The 21,908-nt window shown below is 45.5% G+C and overlaps 1 pseudogene; it reads left to right on the plus strand.

Moving 5' to 3' along the window:
• Nucleotides 1-767: 767 nt before the first annotated feature.
• On the plus strand, nt 768-4,388 carry LOC132512042 (primary amine oxidase, liver isozyme-like; annotated as a pseudogene).
• Nucleotides 4,389-21,908: the final 17,520 nt, after the last annotated feature.

Genomic DNA, 21,908 nt, shown 5'->3' on the forward strand with positions numbered 1-21,908 from the left:
TAAGAAAACCACAGAAATGACTTTATACCCTTCTCAGAGCGTCATATCAAGGGGTATGTGATGTCCATATGTCTTATTACCAGTGATATTGGCCTCAAGTACTTGGTTAAGGTGGTGTTTAGCAGCTTCCTCCATTGCAAAAGTTACTGTTTTTCCGTTTTCAGTTAATAAATATTTGGGGGAAATTTTTGATGCTATGCAAATATACTATTTCTTTTCTTCTCAAACTCTTGCCCACGAATTTTAGCATCTATTGGTGGATTTTTCCTGCAACAATTATTATTACTGTCCCATTTACATTTTTTCTCTTATTCTTTATACATTTATTAATTGGAATTCTCCATTAAGAAAGTGTTATCCCTCCTTTTTACTTTATTTATGTATGTAATTATTTATTCATAACTGTATGGACTCATGGATATTTTATTCTAAGGGTTATAACCCCATACTATCATTTATTTTGTTCCTTGAATTGTTTCAGCTTTGGCCATTGGGAGAGCCTTCAGGTTGGTTCCTGTGTCTTGCTGACATGCCTCCATCCTTTTTGAGCACTTCTTTACTTCCTGGCACTGCAAGATATTCCAGTTACATCTTGTATTTTCCCTGCTCCAGCCCGGAAATCAACCACTTCTCCAAGAATCTCTGGTTCCTTTTATTGGAGAATAGTATTTAGAAACCAAGATCTGGGTACCAGGTGTGCTCATTATTACTGGAATGTCATTGCTTTTAGGCTCTCTCATCGGACTTAGCTAGAAAATACATGTATGTATTCTAACTGACGCACACATCTCTCTTTATCTCTACATCTAAGCTATGACAACTCTTAAAGCACTTGGAACGGTGCCTGACACACACAGAGAAGTATTAGTTATTATCGTAAGTATTATCCACGTGAGCCTGCTTGTGTGGATGTACCGGAAAAGGAACTCTTGGCCTTTGTCGTCTACAAGTAGAAACTGTGGAGTGTGGGCTAGGAGCAGTAATTCACAAAGGGAAACTGAGGGTTTGCTTAATCAGTCTCTGCTCTCTTTGATCTTTGGAAGGTATGGAGGGAGCTTCCGGCATGTTTTGGTTTACTGCTCTTTGGTCTCAGATCACTTAAGTTGAGTCCTAATATAGAACCTAGTTGGACTCCAATAAAATCATTCAAAACTCCAACTATTCAGGCAACAGACTATGTCTTTGGCCTTGCCCCTTATTCCTTGCCAATCCCCAAGCAATAGAAAACACCGCTAAGCTCCAGCAGTGTTGGGCCTGGGCTCTGACTCTCCTTCCCTCTGACCTGCGTGTCTGCTGTCCATGTGTGGTGGAGCCCCTTTGTGTTGGTTTCCTCTGGGTACTGACGTGTAGGCAGTGTAGAGCCAGACTGAGACCTGGGTCCCCAGCACTGCCATGAAACTAACCACGTGCCCTTGGTGACAAACCGGGGCACATTATTTAAATTCTCTAAGCCTCAGTTGTCCCATCTGTACAATGGGGACAATTATAGTTCCTCCTTCATCAGGTTGTTGTGCAAGTAAAGCATCAATCCACGTAAAGCCCTCAACACACTGCCTGTGCAGAGCTCCTCCAAGTTCAAAAAATATGAGCTACTGCTGTGATTATTTTCATGAGAAGGCAGTTCTAGTGACGTCAGAGGGCTTCGGATATGAGGGGCAGACCCTTTCCTCAGGTCAGATAGAACCTGGTCCTGCACGTTGCCTGCTAGACTGCTCCAACCTCAGGTAAACCCCCCTCCCTTCAGCTCCTCAGAGGCGGAAGGTCAGTGGAAGCCCAGTCACAAGGCATCTGGGATTATTACCAGTGATGATATCAAGAAGAAAGACCTTCTTCAAATCTCTGGATCAGGGACATCTTGGGGAGAGGGGAGGGAAGAGGGGGCACACTCAGTCTGGCTTTCTCTTTGGCCCCCACTCTGAAGCCAGGTGGGGACAGAGTCCAGAGGGGGTGGAGCAGCTGCATGGCCAGCCCTCCCTCCCCCCTTCCCCCCACCATCTCCACTTCACCCCTGCAGGACTGGAGAACTGGGTCTGGGCTGAGGACATGGCTTTTGTCCCTACGGCGGTACCCTGGAGCCCCAAGCACCAGATACAGAGGCTGCAGGTGACCCAGAAGCTGCTGGAGACGGAGGAGCAGGCCGCCTTCCCCCTGGGAGGTCCCTCCCCTCGCAACCTGTACCTGGCCAGCAATCACAGCAACAAGTGGGGGCACCCGAGGGGCTACCGCATCCAGACAGTCAGCTTTGCTGGGGAGCTCCTGCCCCAGAATAGCTCCATGGAGAGAGCCTTGAGCTGGGCAAGGTGGGTGATGGGGTGTCAGAGAGGCACTGAGGGAGGCAGACTGTACAAAAGGCTCCATGTTGCTGGGAACCCAGGTTCCCCCACCTCCCATGGGTGTGTGTACATATACACACTCACGATCACACATTCACACACACACACTCCTGCAGCCACAATCTTAGGCCGCTCAAAATGAAGCCTCCTGCGTGGATGAATGAATGGAAAGATATGTGCTGAACCAAATATGACAAAATGCTCCAGGTGGAATCTAGGATGGTCACTAGACTATTCTTTTAACCTTTCTGTATGTTTAAAGTGTTCACAATCAAGGTTGGAGGGGAAAACAAAGAGAGCAGCACAGATCTGAGGGAATATTCCCTAAAATGCAGGCACGTGGGATACTGAAATTCACCTAAGATGGGAATCAGGCCATGTCTGTGCACATGCGTCCAGGCCCTGACTCCCATCTGCATGGACGCGTGAGCGACAGTCCCACCTGAAGTCTGAGCAATGGGCCGGTAGATGTTTGAGATACAGGATATTGAGCAAATGCGGGAACTTTGTGAGAGAGAGAGAGAGAGAGAGGGAAGTGGACAGAGAACAATAAAGAGGCTGGACAACATCAGACCTTTATGCTCGTTTCCCCTTTGTGTCCTCTCTTCAGTGCAGCTTCAGGCAGCAGGATGGCTCGATGACCTTGTGGGTCTGATCCAAATCCCCTGCAGGTACCAGCTGGCTGTGACCCAGCGGAAGGAGGAGGAGCCCAGAAGCATCAGCATCTATAATTTGAAGGACCCCTGGACCCCCCACCCTGGACTTCACTGACTTCCTCAACAACGAGACCATTGCTGGGCAGGTGAGTTGAGGGGGAGGGGTGGGCATGAGGGGGGAGGCCGGGGGAGCAAGGATGAGCCTCCTTACTCTCTCCCAAGCCAGATTCCTCTAAGGATCTTTAGAACCCACTAAGGAAGAAAGCGCTATGATGTCACATTTTTCCTGGGCTGCTGAACTCAGCCCTCCCATACAAGGCCACTGCGGGAGGCGGACGTGCCCTTAGCAAAGCCAGACCTCACGATCCTCTTTCTTCGCCCCCTTAGGACTTGGTGGCCTGGGTGACAACCGGTTTCCTGCACACCCCCCATGCAGAGGACATTCCCAACACAGTGACTGTAGGGAACAGCGTGGGCTTCTTCCTCCAACCCTACAACTTCTTTGACCAGGACCCCTCCATCGATTCTGCCGACTCCGTCTACTTCCGGGAGGACCAGGATGCTGGGGCCTGTGAGGTCAACCGCCTGGCTTGCCTCCCCCAGGCTGTGCCGCCCACCTCCCTGCCTTCTCCCACGCGGCTTCTCCCACACTAGATGGATGGGGAATGTGGCTGGGGCCCCAGGGCCAGGGAGTGTGGGGAGGGGAGGGGAGGGGCACTGGATGGGGCAGTCCTCTCTCTCACACCATCCTCCCTTCCCTCCCCCTCCCTGCTGGGAGCATCCTGAGTCTGTGATGCCTGACACAGGGGGTTCTTACCTTTGTTGACCTCAAACCTCCTGGGTTCCTGTCGCAGAGTAGAGAGGAATGGTCAGCCGGGAGTCTAAAGTGATGGCCATACTTTTCCCAGAAGACTCCTGTTTTTTTTAACAGTTTTTTAATCTTATTTTTAAAATGAGATGTAATTCATATACCATAAAATTCACCCTTTTAACATGTACAGTTTTAATGGGTTTTAATATATTCATAAAGTTGTGCAACCATGACTACTATCTAATTCCAGAACAATTTCATCACCCCAGAAAGAAACTCCACAATCTGTTAGTAGTCACTTCCCTCCAACCCATTCCCAATTCTAGGCAACCACTAACCTTTCTGTCACTACAGATTTGCCTAGATTCTGGAAGTTTCATATAAATATAGTCATACAATAAGTGGTCTTTTGAGGTTGGCTTCTTTCACTCAGTGTAGCGTTTTTGAGGGGCATCTATGTTGTAGCAGGAATCAGTACTTCATTCCTTTATGGACGAATAATATTCCATTTATGGATAGACCGTATTTTGTTTCCACTCTTTGGTTGTTACGGATAGTGCTGCTATGAACATTTGTATACAAGTTTTCATGTGGACAAATGCCTTCATTTCTCTTGGGTATATACCTGGGAGCTGAGTTGCTGGGTCCTATGGTAATCTATGGTTAACGTTTTGAGGAGCTGCCAGACACCATTCCAAAGTAACTGTACCATTTCCTTTCTTTTCTTTTTTTTTTTTTGCATAACATAACATAAAACTTTTACTTAAACTTTTATGCAACATACTTATACACAACATAAAATGTACTCTTTGGCCATTTTAAAATGTACAATTCAGTTACCTTAAGTACATTCAGAAGTTTCTTGGGCCTCCCTTTGCCCTGGGTCTTGAATATGAAGGTGAGGCATCTAGAGACTAGCTGTTCTCTGGAGCCCCAGGACAGGGTCCCCACGAGGCCTGTGTCCAAGATCTTAGGAAGGTGCTTCCCTAAATTCCCTGTCACCCTAGCTTCCTCCTTCTCTCTCCTTTCTTCCCCTTGTCCTTCCCCTCCTCTTGCTACTTCAGCTTCCACTCCCTGGTATTTCCCTCTGAGGTCCTGGGGGGAAGTCCCTGCTGGAAGTCCCCTCAGGTCCTATAATCCCCCACCCCAAATCCCCTCAGCTTTGGTGTCCTCCTCTGTCCCTGGGATGGGGAAGCCTTGGGCATACAGGGGACTGTGGAGCCAGGTGTGTCCCAGTGGGGACAGTCTCCGCCTAGTCAGGCAACAGCCTCCAGGGCCTCACATCCCTGTTGCCCCTCCTGGGGCATGGACTTTGGATGGCTATAAATGAGAACTGGGACATTTTCCAGAAAGGAGTGTGGGAGCATGAGTAGGGTGGGGAGGAGGTAGACCTCAAAGACCGAGTTTTCTCAGGTGCCTCCAGGCTAAGGGAACCCACGTGGAGTGCGGTGTCTACTTCTATAGTTTGACCTATCCTGTCAGTGTCTTTTCTAGAGGGACCTGTGAGGTCAGGAAGAGAGGGGGTTCCTTCCCCAGCAGGAAGCCCAGGCCACAGACCCAGCCCTAGGGAAGGACACTGAGTGGGCAGGCCCTGGCCAGAGGGGAGTTCAGGGAACAGAGACTTGGGTCCAGCTCAGCTTGTGACCAGAGGGAAACTGGAAGCTCAGACCACACGGAAGTCCCATCATTTCCTGCAGGAACTGCCTGGACCCAGGCTCAACCAGGTGAGCCGGGAAGGCATTAAGTTCTAGCAAAGGGACCTTCACCTAAAGACTAAAAGCAGTAGGAGACACATTCCCATCGAGACTGGCAGCCGCATATGGTGAAAAGTGCTCGGATGGGGACGGGGCGAAGGCAGAGCTGGGTTAAAGAATTAAACGAGGTCATGCTTGAGAAGTACCTGGCACCTGATCCACGGTAAGTGACCCTCTAGGGGAAAAATCAGCGTTCAGTGGACCAGAACAGAGATCTGCAGTTGCCTTAAAGCAAAGGCTCTCAACCTTGACAGGACACCGAAATCACTGAGGAGCTTGTAAAACTCCACACACCCACGCCGCGTTTCAGCCCAATAAAATTAGAATCTCTGGGGGTGACGCTCAGACATTAGCAGCTTTGAAATTTCCCCCAGCTGATTCTAACTTGAAACCAAGGTTGAGAAAAGCCTGGGATAGCAGTTCAGTTCCAAACCTGCCAGAGGAGCATGACCAAGAATCTAAAAAAGAAGGTGGCTGTCAGACGGCACAGAAAAGGGGCATTACAGAGCCTGCCCCGGCAGTGACAATACACCCGTGTCTGGAGCAGAGGACCCGGCCCAAGGCCAGGACTGTCCAGCCCTGGAGGCACAATAGCCACGTGGACGAGGGCTCCAGGCCCTCTCAGATCTCTCTCATGACTCATGACCAACTGCTGCCTCTGATTCGCAGCTCAGTGAGCCAGCTTCCCACCACATCTCAGTCATGGAAAGAAAATGGGCAAGTCCGTTATAGCTGTTGTGTAACTGATTATATAGATATAGATGTAGGTATATGAGATATATATATATATCTTCTGTAAATTGGTATCCTGATAATTGCTTTTGCTTTAGCAGTTACTGGAAATGGAGATTAGCCTTCAGGTGTTACTCTGGTAAATGTATTTATTTACTTATTTATTAAAAAAGAATTTTTGGTCCCACCGTGAGGCTTGAGGGATCTTAGTTCCCTGACCAGGGATCGAACCTGGGCCCTCGGCAGTGAAAGCACGGAGTCCTAACCACTGGACTGCCAGGGAATTCCCAGGTGTTACTCTGGTAAATTTAGATCTTCCCCCTGGTGAGCTGACAAATCTGGTTTCTGACTTAGGCCCCTCCCTTGGACTGTGGTGAATTCACCAGGAAACCATCGTGGGGTGTCCCGGGGGACATCAGCCAGCCTCTCCTGACACAGCGCACACCAGCCTCGCCACAGACTCTGCAACTAGATTCCTGAGCCCAGACTCAGGAATCCTACCTTCCTTCCATCCCCCTCCTATAGTTTTCCTTGGCCAACGGCCCTTTATAAATCTTCAGAGCTTCCCACTCTCTCCAGAGCCTACTAGGCCGTTCACGGACCAGGTTCAGCAGCTCCTGCCATCCTGATGCCCTGCTCACCAGACACCCCCAACCATGGGGCCTTCCCCAAACAGGCTGTTCCCATCCACTCATGCCTCTGCCCATGCGCTCCCCTCCTTCCCTCCTCTGGTTCCTTCCTCTTTCCCCTTCCTCCCTTTTTCATCTGGTGAAGGCTTATTCATCCTCTAAAACCCAACTCAAATATCATCCCCGTCCCATTTTCCCTGCTGGTTGCTTTGTTCTCCCTGCACCCTTGGTTCTTTGGAAAGAACCCTGCAATGGAGGTTCACATGCTGAACTCTAGTTCATCATCGACACGTGTCCTCCCCTCGCTTCCCTGGGGCAAGAACCATGTCCTGTTGGCCTTGGTGGCCTGATGCCCAGAATGGTGTCATGCCCATTGTGGGTGCTTAAATACATCTTTGTTGAAATAATGACAGTTGTTATATTCAGGTATTTCTTTGTCTTGTAAAAAAAACATTTCATATCCAGTTTCTCCTTTGACTCCCTCAAAAAGGAAGATCTAAAGAAGCCCAAAGATCCTGAGTGAATGATCACCCTGGCTGCACAGGTTAAGCTGGGACACGGGGCCAAAGGGCAACGCTGACACACTAGCCCGAATATTTCCTTTCCAGATGAGACCTGCACTGCTGGAACCAGCAGCCCAGCCAAGGTTGCAGGAGGGAGGAGATGGGACAGAAAAGTTTCTGAGTAGGTAGACATTGGCAGGTCTGTAAATTAGTTCCCCACACTGGGTTTTCCGTGAAACAGGTAGGAGGGATCCAGAGCCTGGGGTAGGCCCAAGGGTGCGTGGTATGGGAGGGTTTGAAGCATAGACTGGACGTTGGACCCCAAAATGCTATAGAATTCGGCATGTATGTAAGGAAGGGTGTTTCTGAGGCAGCAAAGCAATGAGTTAAAGTTTTCCTCATTCTGCAACATGGTATAGTGTTTTGTAGTATGGTTTCTGGAGCTAGATTGCTGGGGTTTGGCAGGTGTGACCTTGGACAAGTTATATAACCTCTCTGTGCCTCACTTTTCTCACCTGTAAAATGGGAACAGTAATAAAATCTACCTCCGGATTTTTATGAGGATTAAATGAATTAGTTCATGTAATATTCCAAGACTAGTTCTTGACATATAGTGAATGCTCACTGAATGCTAGTTATTATTTGATATTTTTAATAATTTATTTTATTTTATTTTGGCCATACCACACGGCCCCCTGCCATGGAAGCTCAGAGTCTTAGCTACTGGACCGCCAGGGAATTTTCCCTTATTTGATATTTTATTAACCAGCATCTATTGGGTGTTTCAGTTACTGCACCGCAAACCACCCTGGAAAATAGTGGCTTAAAACAACGAACCATTTTATTTGCTCATTATTCTGTAGGTCGGCGCTCTGAGCTGGGCTCATTCGGCAGTTTTCTGGAGTCTCCTGGGATCACTCTTGTGGCTGCAGATACCCGGCAGATGGGCTGGAGCTGGATGGTCTAAGATGGCCTCACTCACAGGTCTGGAGCTGGGGCCAGTTGTCAGACATGCCACACATGACAGCAGTGTGTCTTCAGCACGCCAGCCTGGACTTCTTCCTTTTGTGATCCAGGGTTCCACCTGTAGCTCAAAGAGAACAAATCCTAGTGAACGAATGCTTTTCAAGTCTCTGCTTACATCACATCTGCTAATGTCTCATTGGCCAAGGTACAAGATCAACCCCAGATTCAAAGGATGGAGACATAAACGTCACGTTTTCACAGGAAAAGAGTCAAAGTCACAGTGCAAAGGGATATATATCAGCAATGGGAGGAACCACTGCAGGCATTTAACCAAGCTACCATACTGGCCCCAGATATGCAAGCAGAACTCTGTTCTGGGTGCTGGAAGGGATGATTTCTTGGCCCTCAGGGCTCAGGATAATAGGAAAAGGGTTAAGAAATATGCAAACAACTGTAATGCAAGGTTTGAACGTGCTGAGTGACCTAAGGTAGGAATGGTTAAGGGCTAGGGGAGCTCAGGTCAGACTGATCCTTTATAGCTGATGAGGGGTGGGCATCAGTGGGTTGGGAAGGCTTTATTAGCTTGGCTTTGAAGTATGTTTAGAACCTGGACATGTGGAGATGGGAGGAATTATATTCCAGTTGGAGGAAAGAGCCAAGTTAGGCAAACCAAGGCATGTTTGGGAAATCCAAGACCATTAGTGTATCTGGAATGAGGGGTCCATGAAGGGGAGCTGCAAGACATAAGGCTGAAAAGATAACCTGGGGTCGGATTGTGGGTGAGCTTGAGTTTGAACTTCATTCTGAAGGCAGTGGGGAGTCACGGGATGTTTTCTGGGTGATAAATGGAAAGAACTGTATTGTAAGAAGGCTCCTTTGGGGGCTTCCCTGGTAGCGTAGTGATTAAGAATCTACCTGCCAATGCAGGGGACATGGGTTCGACCCCTGATCTGGAAAGATCCCACATGTCGCAGAGCAACTAAGCCCGTGCGCCACAACTACTGAGCCTGTGCCCTAGAGCCCACGAGCCACAACTACCAAAGCCCGCATGCCACAACTACTGAAGCCCGTGTGCCTAGAGCCCGTGCTCCGCAACAAGAGAAGCCACCGCAGTGAGAAGCCCGCGCACCTCCACGAAGAGTAGCCCCCACTCACCACAACTAGAGAAAGCCCGCGCACAGCAATGAAGACCCCACACAGCCAAAAATTAAAAAATAAATAAATTTTTTTTAATAAAGAAGGCTCCTTTGCCTTTGCCAGTGGTCTGTAGGATGGCTCAGGTAGGGGAGTGAGAAGGGGCATAGGCCATCATTAGGTAACAAAGGGACTTGCAGGTCTAGGCAGAGGGATTGACGAGTGGCCACCAGAGTAGAAAATCAAACAAGACCTGATGAGGAGGCAACAAGGATGACTCAAAGATTGCCAGGCTCGGTGCCTGTAGGATGGCAGAGGAGGAAGAGATGCATTTACAAAGCAAGGAAGTCTGGAGGAACAACTGGTCTGGACGGAACTCATAGATCTGGAGAATGTATACAGCAGCCAGGTGGTGGCCAAGGGGGCACCTAACATCATGCTGATGGTGGGAGGAGGAAGGGGAGAAAGGAGAGTAGAGCTTGGTGGAGAGACACTGGAAACAGTGAGGGTGAGGGTGAGTGTTTCGTCTGTCGAAAGTGTCAGATGTGGCCAAAAATTAACAAAGAAGAAGGGTGAGAAAAGGTCAACCAGCAGACCTTCCAGCGAGAAGATCATGTTTCCTTCCCAGTAGAGCAGAGGAGGCTGAAGTTGCACAAGGCTGAGGATGGAGCAGCTCACACCCTGCTCTCTGGAATTCAAGGTTGGAGGGATCCCCTGGACTTACATGACCCTGGCACTTCCCTCCTTCCACTTCCAACCTACTAAAGTGGAGAAAATCTTTAAAATCTTAAAAATAAAACAAGCTTTCCTTTCCATCCTAAAGGAGGGAGGCACACTATGCTCTCCTCGCCCTCTTCCCTGTCTCTCCTACTTGCTGGCTAGAGATCAGACACCATCAGGACTCGAGTCCAGAGAGACAGGCGTTGGCAGGACAGACAGCTGTTTATTTCCTAGCAGAGCCCTGCTGTGTTTTCATAGCTCAGAATAGTTCCTTGGCGCTCTCCAAGGCGCTCTTGCAGGGTGAGGAAACCTCATTGTTTGTTTTCATGACAATTCTGGGCCTCACCTCTTCCTCTTTCTCTGCATCACAGTCCATATTTGGGAGCTCTCAGAGGGGGTAAGGTATAGGTTAACAGGGTCCGAGACTACTAATTTCCTAATTATGTCCCCCAACTGGGCTCCAGAAGAGGAAAGGACTAATAACTGACTATACAACATGGGTGTTTTGGTTAGGATGAAAATTCTGAAAATTAAAGAGTTGATTAAAGGACTACAGGGCAGAGCTGGGGGAGAAAAACAGTAGGTGGAACAGAAGAGGGTGGAAGGGATGACCCCCTCTCCCAATCTGGATCACAGCTGGATGCCAGGCTCTGGGCAGGGAGCTGCCTTCCACTTGAGAATTGTGAGGTGCTTCTGTGACTCCTGGTGTACCTCAGGTCTCAGCTAGGTCTTGGCAGCACCCATGTTTGGAAGATGCCCAGAGGTGGAAGGAAGAACTGACTTCACTGAATGATCTTTCAAACTTTGAATTTTTATTTTAACCATGTGGATACATTACTTACGAAAATATTTTAATTAAAAAGATATGCAGTGGGCTTCCCTGGTAGTGCAGTGGTTGAGAACCCACCTGCCAATGCAGGGGACACGGGTTTGAGCCCTGGCCCAGGAAGATCCCACATGTCGTGGAGCAACTAAGCCCGTGAGCCACAACTATGGAAGCCCACGTGCCACAACTACTGAAGCCTGAGCACCTAGAGCCCGTGCTCTGCAACAAGAGAAGCCACCACAATGAGAAGCCCGTGCACCGCAATGAAGAGTAGCCCCTGCTCGCTGCAACTAGAGAAAGCCTGCACGCAGCAACAAAGACCCAATGCAGCCAAAAATAAATAAATAAATAAAATAAATTTATTTTTTAAAAAGATATGCAGATACACACTACTGTATACAAAATAGATAAACAACAAGGACCCACTGTATAGCACAGGGAACTATATTCAATATCTTGTAGTAACCTATAATGGAAGAGAATCTGAAAAAGAATATATATATATATTCTTAACTGAATCACTTTGCTGTACACCTGAAACATTATAAATCAACTGTACTTCAATTTAAATTTTTTTTTTTTTTTTTTTTTTTTTGTGGTACGCGGGCCTCTCACTGTTGTGGCCTCTCCCATTGTGGAGCACAGGCTCTGGACGTGCAGGCTCAGCAGCCATGGCTCATGGGCCCAGCCGCTCCGCGGCATGTGGGATCTTCCCGGACTGGAATACGAACCCATGTCCCCTGCATCGGCAGGCGGACTCTCAACCACTGCGCCACCAGGGAAGCCCTACAAAATTTTTTTAATTAAAAAAAGATATGAACACATTTATCTTTTTCCTTCTGGCAATAATGAATCATTTACTTCTATCAAATCATTAAAAGTCAGGCACCACATCATTGGAGCTACTTTAAAAGGAGCATCCAAAAACTTAAACAATGTTAAAACTGAAAGGCAGGAAAAGGCAGACAGGAGAAGCAAGAAGAACTACAATTCTGCAGCCTGTGGAAGGAAAACCACATTCACAGAAAGATAGACAAAATGAAAAGGCAGAGGACTTTGTACAGATGAAGGAAAAAGATAAAACCCCAGAAAAACAACTAAATGAAGTGGAGATAGGCAACCTTCCAGAAAAAGAATTCAGAATAATGATAGTGAAGATGATCCAGGACCTCGGAAAAAGAATGGAGGCAAAGATCAAGAAGATGCAAGAAATGTTTAACAAAGACCTAGAAGAATTAAAGAACAAACAGAGATGAACAACACAATAACTGAAATGAAAAATCCACTAGAAGAATCAATAGCAAAATAACTGAGGCAGAAGAACGGATAAGTGACCTGGAGGACAGAATGGTGGAATTCACTGCCGTGGAACAGAATAAAGAAAAAAGAATGAAAAGAAATGAAGACAGCATAAGAGACCTCTGGGACAACATTAAACACAACATTCACATTATAGGCGTCCCAGAAGGAGACGAGAGAGAGAAAGGACCCGAGAAAATATTTGAAGAGATTATAGTCAAAAACTTCCCTAACGTGGGAAAGGAAATAGCCACCCAAGTCCAGGAAGCACAGAGAGTCCCAGGCAGGATAAACCCAAGGAGAAACATGCCGAGACACATAGTAATTAAATTGACAAAAATTAAAGAAAAATTATTGAAAGCAACAAGGGAAAAACGACAAATAACATATAAGGGAACTCCCATGAGGTTAACAGCTGATTTCTCAGCAGAACTCTACAACCCAGAAGGGAATGGCATGATGTACTTAAAGTGATGAAAGGGAAGAACCTACAACCAAGATTACTCTACCCAGCAGGATCTCATTCAGATTCAACAGAGAAATCAAAAGCTTTACAGAGAAATCAAAAGCTTTACAGAGAAGCAAAAGCTAAGAGAATTCAGCATCACCCAACCAGCTCTACAACAAATGCTAAAGGAACTTCTCTAAGTGGGAAACGCAAGAGAAGAAAAGGACCTACAAAAACAAACCCTAACAATTAAGAAAATGGTAATAGGAACATACAAATTGATAATTACCTTAAATGTGAATGGATTAAATACTCCAACCAAAAGACACAGTCTTGCTGAATGGATGCAAAAACAAGACCCATATATATGCTGTCTACAAGAGACCCACTTCAGACCTAGGGAAACATACAGACTGAAAGTGAGGGGATGGAAAAAGGTATTCCATGCAAATGGAAATCAAAAGAAAGCTGGAGTAGCAATACTCATATCAGATAAAACAGACTTTAAAATAAAGAATGTTACAAGAGACAAGGAAGGACACTACATAATGATCAAGGGATCAATCCAAGAAGAAGATACAACAATTATAAATATATATGCACCCAACATAGGAGCACCTCATTACATAAGGCAACTGCTAACATCTATAAAAGAGGAAATCGACAGTAACACAATAATAGTGGGGGACTTTAACATCTCACATACACCAAGGGACAGATCATCCAAAGAGAAAATTAATAAGGAAACACAAGCTTTAAATGACACAATAGGCCAGATAGATTTAATTGATACTTACAGGACATTCCATCCAAAAACAGCAAATTACACTTTCTTCTCAAGTGCACGAGGGACATTCTCCAGGATAGATCACATCTTGGGTCACAAATCAAGCCTCAATAAATTTAAGAAAATTGAAATCATATCAAGCATTTTTTCCTGACCACAATGCTATGAGGTTAGAAATCAATTACAAGAGAAGAAACGTAAAAAACACAAACACATGGAGACTAGACAATACGTTACTAAATAACCAAGAAATCACTGAAGAAATCAAAGATGAAATTAAAAAATACCTAGAGACAAATTACAACAAAAACACGATGATCCAAAACCTATGGCATACAGCAAAAGCAGTTTTAAGAGGGAAGTTTATAACAATACAAGCCTACCTCAAGAAACAAGAAAAATCTCAAATAAACAATCTAACCTTACACCTAAAGGAACTAGAGAAAGAAGAATAAACAAAACCCAGAGTTAGCAGAAGGAAAGAAATCATAAAGATCAGAGCAGAAATAAATGAAATAGAAACAAAGGAAACAATAGCAAAGATCAATAAAACTAAAAGCTGGTTCTTTGAGAAGGTAAACAAAATTGATAAACCATTAGCCAGACTCATCAAGAAAAAGAGGGAGAGGACTCAAATCAATAAAATTAGAAATGAAAAAGGAGAAGTTACAACAGACACTGCAGAAATACAAAGCATCCTAAGAGACTACTACAAGCAACTCTATGCCAATAAAATGGACAACCTGGAAGAAATGGACAAATTCTTAGAAAGGTATAACCTTCCAAGACTGAACCAGGAAGAAATAGAAAATATGAACAGACAAATCACAAGTAATGAAATTGAAACTGTGATTAAAAATCTCCCAACAAACAAAAGTCCAGGACCAGATGGCTTCACAGGTGAATTCTATCAAACATTTAGAGAAGAGCTAACACCCATCCTTCTCAAACTCTTCCAAAAAATTGCAGAGGAAGGAACTCTCCCAAACTCATTCTATGAGGCCACCATCACCCTGATACTAAAACCAGACAAATGTACTACAAAAAAAGAAAATTACAGACCAGTATCACTGATGAATATAGATGCAAAAATCCTCAACAAAATACTAGCAAACAGAATCCAACAACACATTAAAAGGGTCATATAAAATGATCATGTGGGATTTATCCCAGGGATGCAAGGATTCTTCAATATACACAAATCAATCAATGTGATACACCATATTAACAAATTGAAGAATAAAAACCATATGATCATCTCAATAGATGCAGAAAAGGCTTTTGACAAAATTCAACACCCATTTATGATAAAAACTCTCCAGAAAGTGGGCATAGAGGGAACCTACCTCAACATAATAAAGGCCATACAGGACAAACCCGCAGCAAACATCATTCTCAATGGTGAAAAACTGAAAGCATTTCCTCTAAGATCAGGACAAGACAAGGATGTCCACTCTCGCCACTATTATTCAACATAGTTTTGGAAGTCCTAGTCACAGCAACCAGAGAAGAAAGAGAAATAAAAGGAATAGAAATTGGAAAATAAGATGTAAAACTGTCACTCTTTGCAGATGACATGATATTATACATATAGAATCCTAAAGATGCCACCAGAAAACTACTAGAGGTGATCAATGAATTTGGTAAAGTTGCAGGATACAAAATTTATGCACAGAAATCTCTTGCATTCCTATACACTCACAACGAAATATCAGAAAGAGAAATTAAGGAAACAATCCCATTCATCATTGCAACAAAAAGAATAAAATACCTAGGAATAAACCTACCTAAGGAGGTAAAACACCTGTACTCAGAAAACTATAAGATACTGATGAAAGAAATCAAAGATGACACAAACAGATGGAGAGATATACCATGTTCTTGGTTTGGAAGAATCAATATTGTGAAAATGACTATACTACCCAAAGCAATCTACTGATTCAATGCAATCCTTATCAAATTACCAGTGGCATTTTTTACAGAACTAGAACAAAAAATCTTAAAATTTGTATGTAGACACAAAAGACCCTGAATGGCCAAAGCAGTCTTGAGGGAAAAAACCGGAGCTGGAGGAATCAGACTCCCTGACTTCAGACTATACTACAAAGCTACAGTAATCAAGACAATATGGTACTGGCACAAAAACAGAAATATAGATCAATGGAACAGGATAGAAAGCCCAGAGATAAACCCACACACCTGTGGTCAGCTAATCTATGACAAAGGAGGCAAAGATATACAATGGAGAAAAGACAGTCTCTTCAATAAGTGGTGCTGGGAAAACTGGACAGCTACATGTAAAAGAATGAAATTAGAACAGTCCCTAACACCATACACAAAAATAAACTAAAAATGGATTAGAGACCTAAATGTAAGACTGGACACTATAAAACTCTTACAGGAAAACATAGGAAGAACACTCTTTGACATAAATCACAGCAAGAACTTTTTCGATCCACCTCCTAGAGTAATGGAAATAAAAATAAAAATAAACAAATGGGACCTAATGAAACTTAAAAGCTTTTGCAAAGCAAAGGAAACTACAAACAAGATGAAAAGACAACCCTCAGAATGGGAGAAAATATTTACAAACAAATCAGCGGACAAAGGATTAATCTCCAAAATATATAAACAGCTCACACAGCTCAATATTAAAAAAACAAACAACCCAATCAAAAAATGGACAGAAAACCTAAATAGACATTTCTCCAAAGAAGAGATGGTCAAGAAGCACATGAAAAGCTGCTCAACATCACTAATTTTTAGAGAAATGCAAATCAAAACTACAACGAGGTATCACCTCACACCACTTAGAATGGGCATCATCAGAAAATCTACAAACAACAAATGCTGAAGAAAGTGTGGAGAAAAGGGAGCCCTCTTGCACTATTGGTGGGAATGTAAATTGATACAGCCACTATGGAGAACAGTATGGAGGTTCCTTAAAAAACTAAAAACAGAATTACCATATGACCCAGCAATCCCACTGCTGGGCATATACCCATTCAAAACCATAATTCAAAAAGACACATGCAGGGCTTCCCTGGTGGCGCAGTGGTTAAGAATCCGCCTGCCAATGCAGGGGACACAGGTTCGAGCCCTGGTCCGGGAAGATCCCACGTGCTGTGGAACAACTAAGCCCGTGCGCCACAACTACTGAGCCTGCACTCTAGAGCCCGCAAGCCACAGCTACTGAGCTCGTGTGCCACAACTACTGAAGCCCATGCGCCTAGAGCCTGTGCTCCACAACAAGAGAAGCCACCAGAAAGAGAAGCCTGCACACCACACCGAAGAGTAGCCCCTGTTTGATGCAACTAGAGAAAGCCCATGCGCAACAACGAAGACCCAATGCAGCCAAAAATAAATAAATAAAATAAATAAATTTTTTTAAAAAAGACACATGCACCCCAATGTTCATTGCAGCACTATTTACAATAGGTCATGGAAGCAACCTAAATGTTCATTGAGAGATGAATGGATAAAGAAGTTGTGGTACATATATACAATGGAATATTACTCAGCCATAAAAAGGAACGAAATTGGGTCATTTGTAGAGACAAATGGATGGATCTAGAGACTGTCATACAGAGTGAAGTAAGTCAGAAAAAGAAAAACAAATATTGTATATCAACGCATATATGTGGAACCTAGAAAAATGGTACAGATGAACTGGTTTGCAGGGAAGAAATAGAGACACAGATGTAGAGCACAAACGTATGGACACCAAGGGGGAAAAGTGGTGGTGGGGGGTGTGGGGTGGTGGTGGGATGAATTGGGAGATTGGGATTGAAATATATACACTAATATGCATAAAATAGATAACTAATAAGAGCCTCCTGTATAAAAAAATAAAATTCAAAAAAAAAAAAAAAACCCAAAACCAAAAAACTGAATGGTGGGTGAGGGTGACCAAGTCTCAGTTTTACAGTTGACAAGAGTAAAACCCAGAGGAGTCTAGCGACTTGGCCAAGGTCACACAGATCTTTAACTTCTTTTTCTTTTTTCCTTTTAATCCTAGTGATGGCAATGCAGGAGGGACAGTCTCCCGGGTTGCCTGCTGGAAGCTTGAGGATGTTTCTGAATCTTCTAAGGAAAACCAAGATGCTTCTTCTGCCCCACACCCACCTCCCACTCAACAATCCCCACCTCACTTCACCCCCCCGCATCAGGCTGAGCTAGCGCTGTGCAACTGATGACCCCTCAGTTTCCTCTCGTCCTTTAGTTTGTGCCAGTTCTTCCAAAGAATTCATGAGCTGAAGCAAGGAGGAACAGCCAGTCGAGGCTGGATCCTTAGCTTGAGTCACCCTTCCTGTCTCTCCTTAGCCAGTGCGTCTTTGTCTCTGGAGTACAGACCAGGACAAAGAAGAAAATGAGCTTTTTTCAAATAGTCCCAAGCACTTTTTTTGGAGGCTTCCTTCCTTTGCCTCTGCCTCTGCCCTGCACCATCAGCAAAGTTTAACTCCTGGCAGGAAGAATCGAATTTGACAGCAAGAATGCGTCCCAGCTGCTAGGGTGGTTCGTCACCCCCGAAGGGCTGATGGAGAGTGGTAGAAATGTCTACCCTCTGGTCGTGAGGGAACTGGTTGACCGTCTGTGGAAAGAGGATAATCTCTGGAGGGAAAAATAGCTTCTTTGGGGAAGGGGGTTAAGGAAGAGGGAGGAGAGGAAGAAGATGGTTGGTCAGTGCTTCCCACAATGGCTCGGATGATTCATTTGATTTCAGTAGAAGGCAGACCCTGGGGTGACAAGAGGAAGGTAATGAGACAAGAATTCTTAACGGTTTACGATGAAGCAAATGCCCTCCAGCATTTTTCTGTGGACAAAATGTCCAGCCCATGCTTCCCTGGTGGTGCAGTGGTTAAGAATTCCCCTGCCAATGCAGGGGACAGAGGTTCGAGCCCTGATCCGGGAAGATCCCACGTGCTGTGGCAACTAAGCCTGTGCACCATAACTACTGAGCCTGTGCTCTAGGGCCCGCGAGCCACAACTACTGAGGCCGCGTGCCGCAACTACTGAAGCCCGCACGCCTAGAGCCCATGCTCCGCAACAAGAGAAGCCACCACGATGAGAAACCCGAGCACCGCAATGAAGAGTAGCCCCTGCTCACCGCAACTAGAGAAAGCCCGCGCGCAACAATGAAGACCCAACACAGCCAAAAATTAATTAATTAATTAATTAAAAAAAAATGTCCAGCTCATCTTGAGACATGCACCACGCTCCTTCCACCTGGTCAATAGATGCACAGTTCAAGGTCCTGCAGCTGAACTTTCCCACCACGCTGGAGATAAATCAGCCATTTTCACTGGCTAACAATGATTAATCCACCTGTCCCTCCACCTGTTTTTACCAACATGTTTTTGTAAAACATGATCTGGGTCACTCACGTCAAAGGTGACAGCAGCTGATCCAGCCAATTTCTGTCTACCCCTAAACACCACCCCCCCACCCCACCAATGATCACTTCGTAGGAAAACAAAAGCACCTGAAAATAAATTTTTCAAAAAATAAAACTATACATCTTGCAGTTCAGCCCGTCACCCTTGAGAGACATCTATGCTGTTACTCAGACAAAGCCTTGGATTGAAGCTGGGTTTGGCCTCCCTGTTACCTTGTGCAGACAAGACCCACTCTCGTGATCATCACTGAGCAGAAAGGCAGCTCCTCTCTCAATAGAACCCAGAGCCCCAGTCAGAATAGAGGATTTGGCTGTAGATAAAGTCACAATTTCTTTTTGGTAATAAATGTAATTTTTGGATGAGGTGCATGGTCAATTACGGCTCCCTCCCTTTTGCTTTCCTGTCAGCAGAGAAGCTTGTCTGATTGAATGAGTCAACCTTGCTCTGGGAAGAAGAAGTTGCCAGATACACTGGAACCAGCTGCACTTAGTTAATGGCAGACCAGACTGTACTTTCTGGAACCTTGCCTTCATGTTCTTCCCAAACCAAGATCCCCAAGCCTCTGAATTTCTGTTTGTGGAGAGAGTGCCTGGGGAGTGCCCAGCTAATGTGCCTGGTGAAGAGGGACCCATATAATTTTCCATCTTCATTGATTCCTAGACTCAGCTGTCATTTCCCCAGAGGGCATTAAGAAGTCTTGAGTCGTCTGCAATTAGGACAAAATAATAGGGAGCTCACTGGTATTTGTATAAATGGATTCAGTTTCCATCGAAGGATCCCCCAGTCCACATAGTTAAGTAAATGGCTTCCCTGCCCAACTAGAGAGGGTGTGGAAATCCCTAAGGACGACTGGGATTTAACTTTGAATTCCTCAGAGAGCCAAGCGAGGCGATTTGCTCAATAAATGTTTGTTGAATTAAACTGGGAAACTTCTTTTCTTTTTTTTTTTAACTTTATTTTGGTTGCGCGGGCTCTAGGCGCGCAGGCTTCAGTAGTTGTGGTGCGCAGGCTCTAGAGCGCAGGCTCTAGAGCGCAGGCTCTAGAGCGCAGGCTCTAGAGCGCAGGCTCTAGAGCGCAGGCTCAGTAGCTGTGGCGCACAGGCTTAGTTGCTCCGCGGCATGTGGGATCTTGCCGGACCAGGGCTCAAACCCATGTCCCCTGCAATGGCAGGTGGATTCTTAACCACTGCGTCACCAGGGAAGTCCTGGAGATAGTTCTTTAAATGAGAGAATTCTCAACAAAACCTCCAGCAACTCAAATGCTTCTTCCACTGTATTCGCCACAACAATTCACAAGTCCTCTGAGGACTTAGAGTTCCACGGTTTCTCTCTTCAGTCAGCTTTCTAGTAGGCTCAAGTCCTTTGGGGCCTCACCTCTTTCCGCACGCGATACAATTTTGCTGGAGGCAGCAGGACGGGGGTGGAAGTTAGAAAGGTGGAGACTGGCAAGTAGTCTCATGATGTATGCAATTGCTCTGATGAAGAGAGTCCCCCTGCCTGGCGGGCAGCCTACCAGAGGGACTCCCCCACTGCCCAGTGTGCCCAGAATGGGATATCAGCTCCATCTGGACTCCTTATCAACACGAGTATGCTCCCTGAGTTTCCTCCAGAAGGTAGGGTTTACCCCTGGCTCCCTATATGCTGAGCACGTGATGGCACCCCGCCCAACTCAGACACGCTGGCTCCTAGCAGCCCAGGGGACACCCAGACAGTGGCCTTTGAGTATTGTGTCAGAGCATCTGGCCTATTTGCCCTTGACTCACCTCAGACCACAGAAACTTCAGTCCCCAGGGATCACACAAGAGTTACTCAATACGTTCTAGGAAGGCTTATCTGGATAGAGGGAAGGGGTCACCTCTTCTGCGGGGCCCACTACCTGTGGCCAGGCAGTCCCGATGATGCAGAACACCCTCCCCCTCAACACTACGAGTACATGTGTCATTTGCAGCCCACCAGGCCACCACCACCATCATCCCTGCTCTCCAGGTAAGGCATGGCAGGGGAGGGTTGCTTGGACCAGCAGAGACAATGTGGTCAAGGGCAGTTGGATTCTGCTTGAGCTGGGTAGGAGCCCAGGGGGTGGAGTGGGGATGAGACTCCAGCTCATACCTCCTGGACGAGGTTTTAATCATTTCCAGCACGGAATGTGGTCAACCTTTGCTACAAACTCATTTGCTCTGAATTTCTTTTCCCTGTCCCCAAACTACCCCTTACAAAGCAACCATGGACTTCCTAATGGGGAATTCATGTGGGTTTTAACAAGTTTTATTCCCACTGGCTCTTATTCTTGAAAATGTATCAGTCTGTCACCTGAGTCAGCCCCTGCTCCCTTCACAGTCCTAGGTCATCAGAGTGTGAGGTTTTGGTCTCTAGGCGACTGCAGGATGGTTTCTGTTTGTAAGGGTGAGCAGGCAGCATTGCTTCTCATAACTTGGTGTTTGTTACTTTATTCCTTGTCTACATCCATGGTTATAATAACATTGTATTTACTTCCTGGTGATTATTTGTATATATTGATATATCTGTATCTATATCTATATCTATATCATATCTATATCTGTATCTAATCTCCAGGTACAAATGAAAGAAAGCTCGAAGTACAAAGCCCTTTCCAGAGTCCCCAGTCCCCAGTTTGCTGGTGTTTTTATTTAGAACCACATATTCATCATATTGTTTTTGCATGAACATGCATTCACTCTGTTGCTTAAACTTATGTGTTAAAACCCCAAAGGGCGAATTCCCTGGCTGTCCAGTGGTTAGCGCTCTGTGCTGCCACGGCAGGGGGCACAGGTTCGATCCCTGGTCGGGGAACTAAGATCCCACAAGCCATGTGGCACTGCCAAAAAAACAACAACAACAAAATTAATCAGTGCATTCAAAGATGATTATTTTCTGGCCCTAAGAGATATAGAGCC

Source organism: Lagenorhynchus albirostris, chromosome 20, assembly GCF_949774975.1.
Source record: "Lagenorhynchus albirostris chromosome 20, mLagAlb1.1, whole genome shotgun sequence".
NCBI lineage: Eukaryota > Metazoa > Chordata > Mammalia > Artiodactyla > Delphinidae > Lagenorhynchus > Lagenorhynchus albirostris.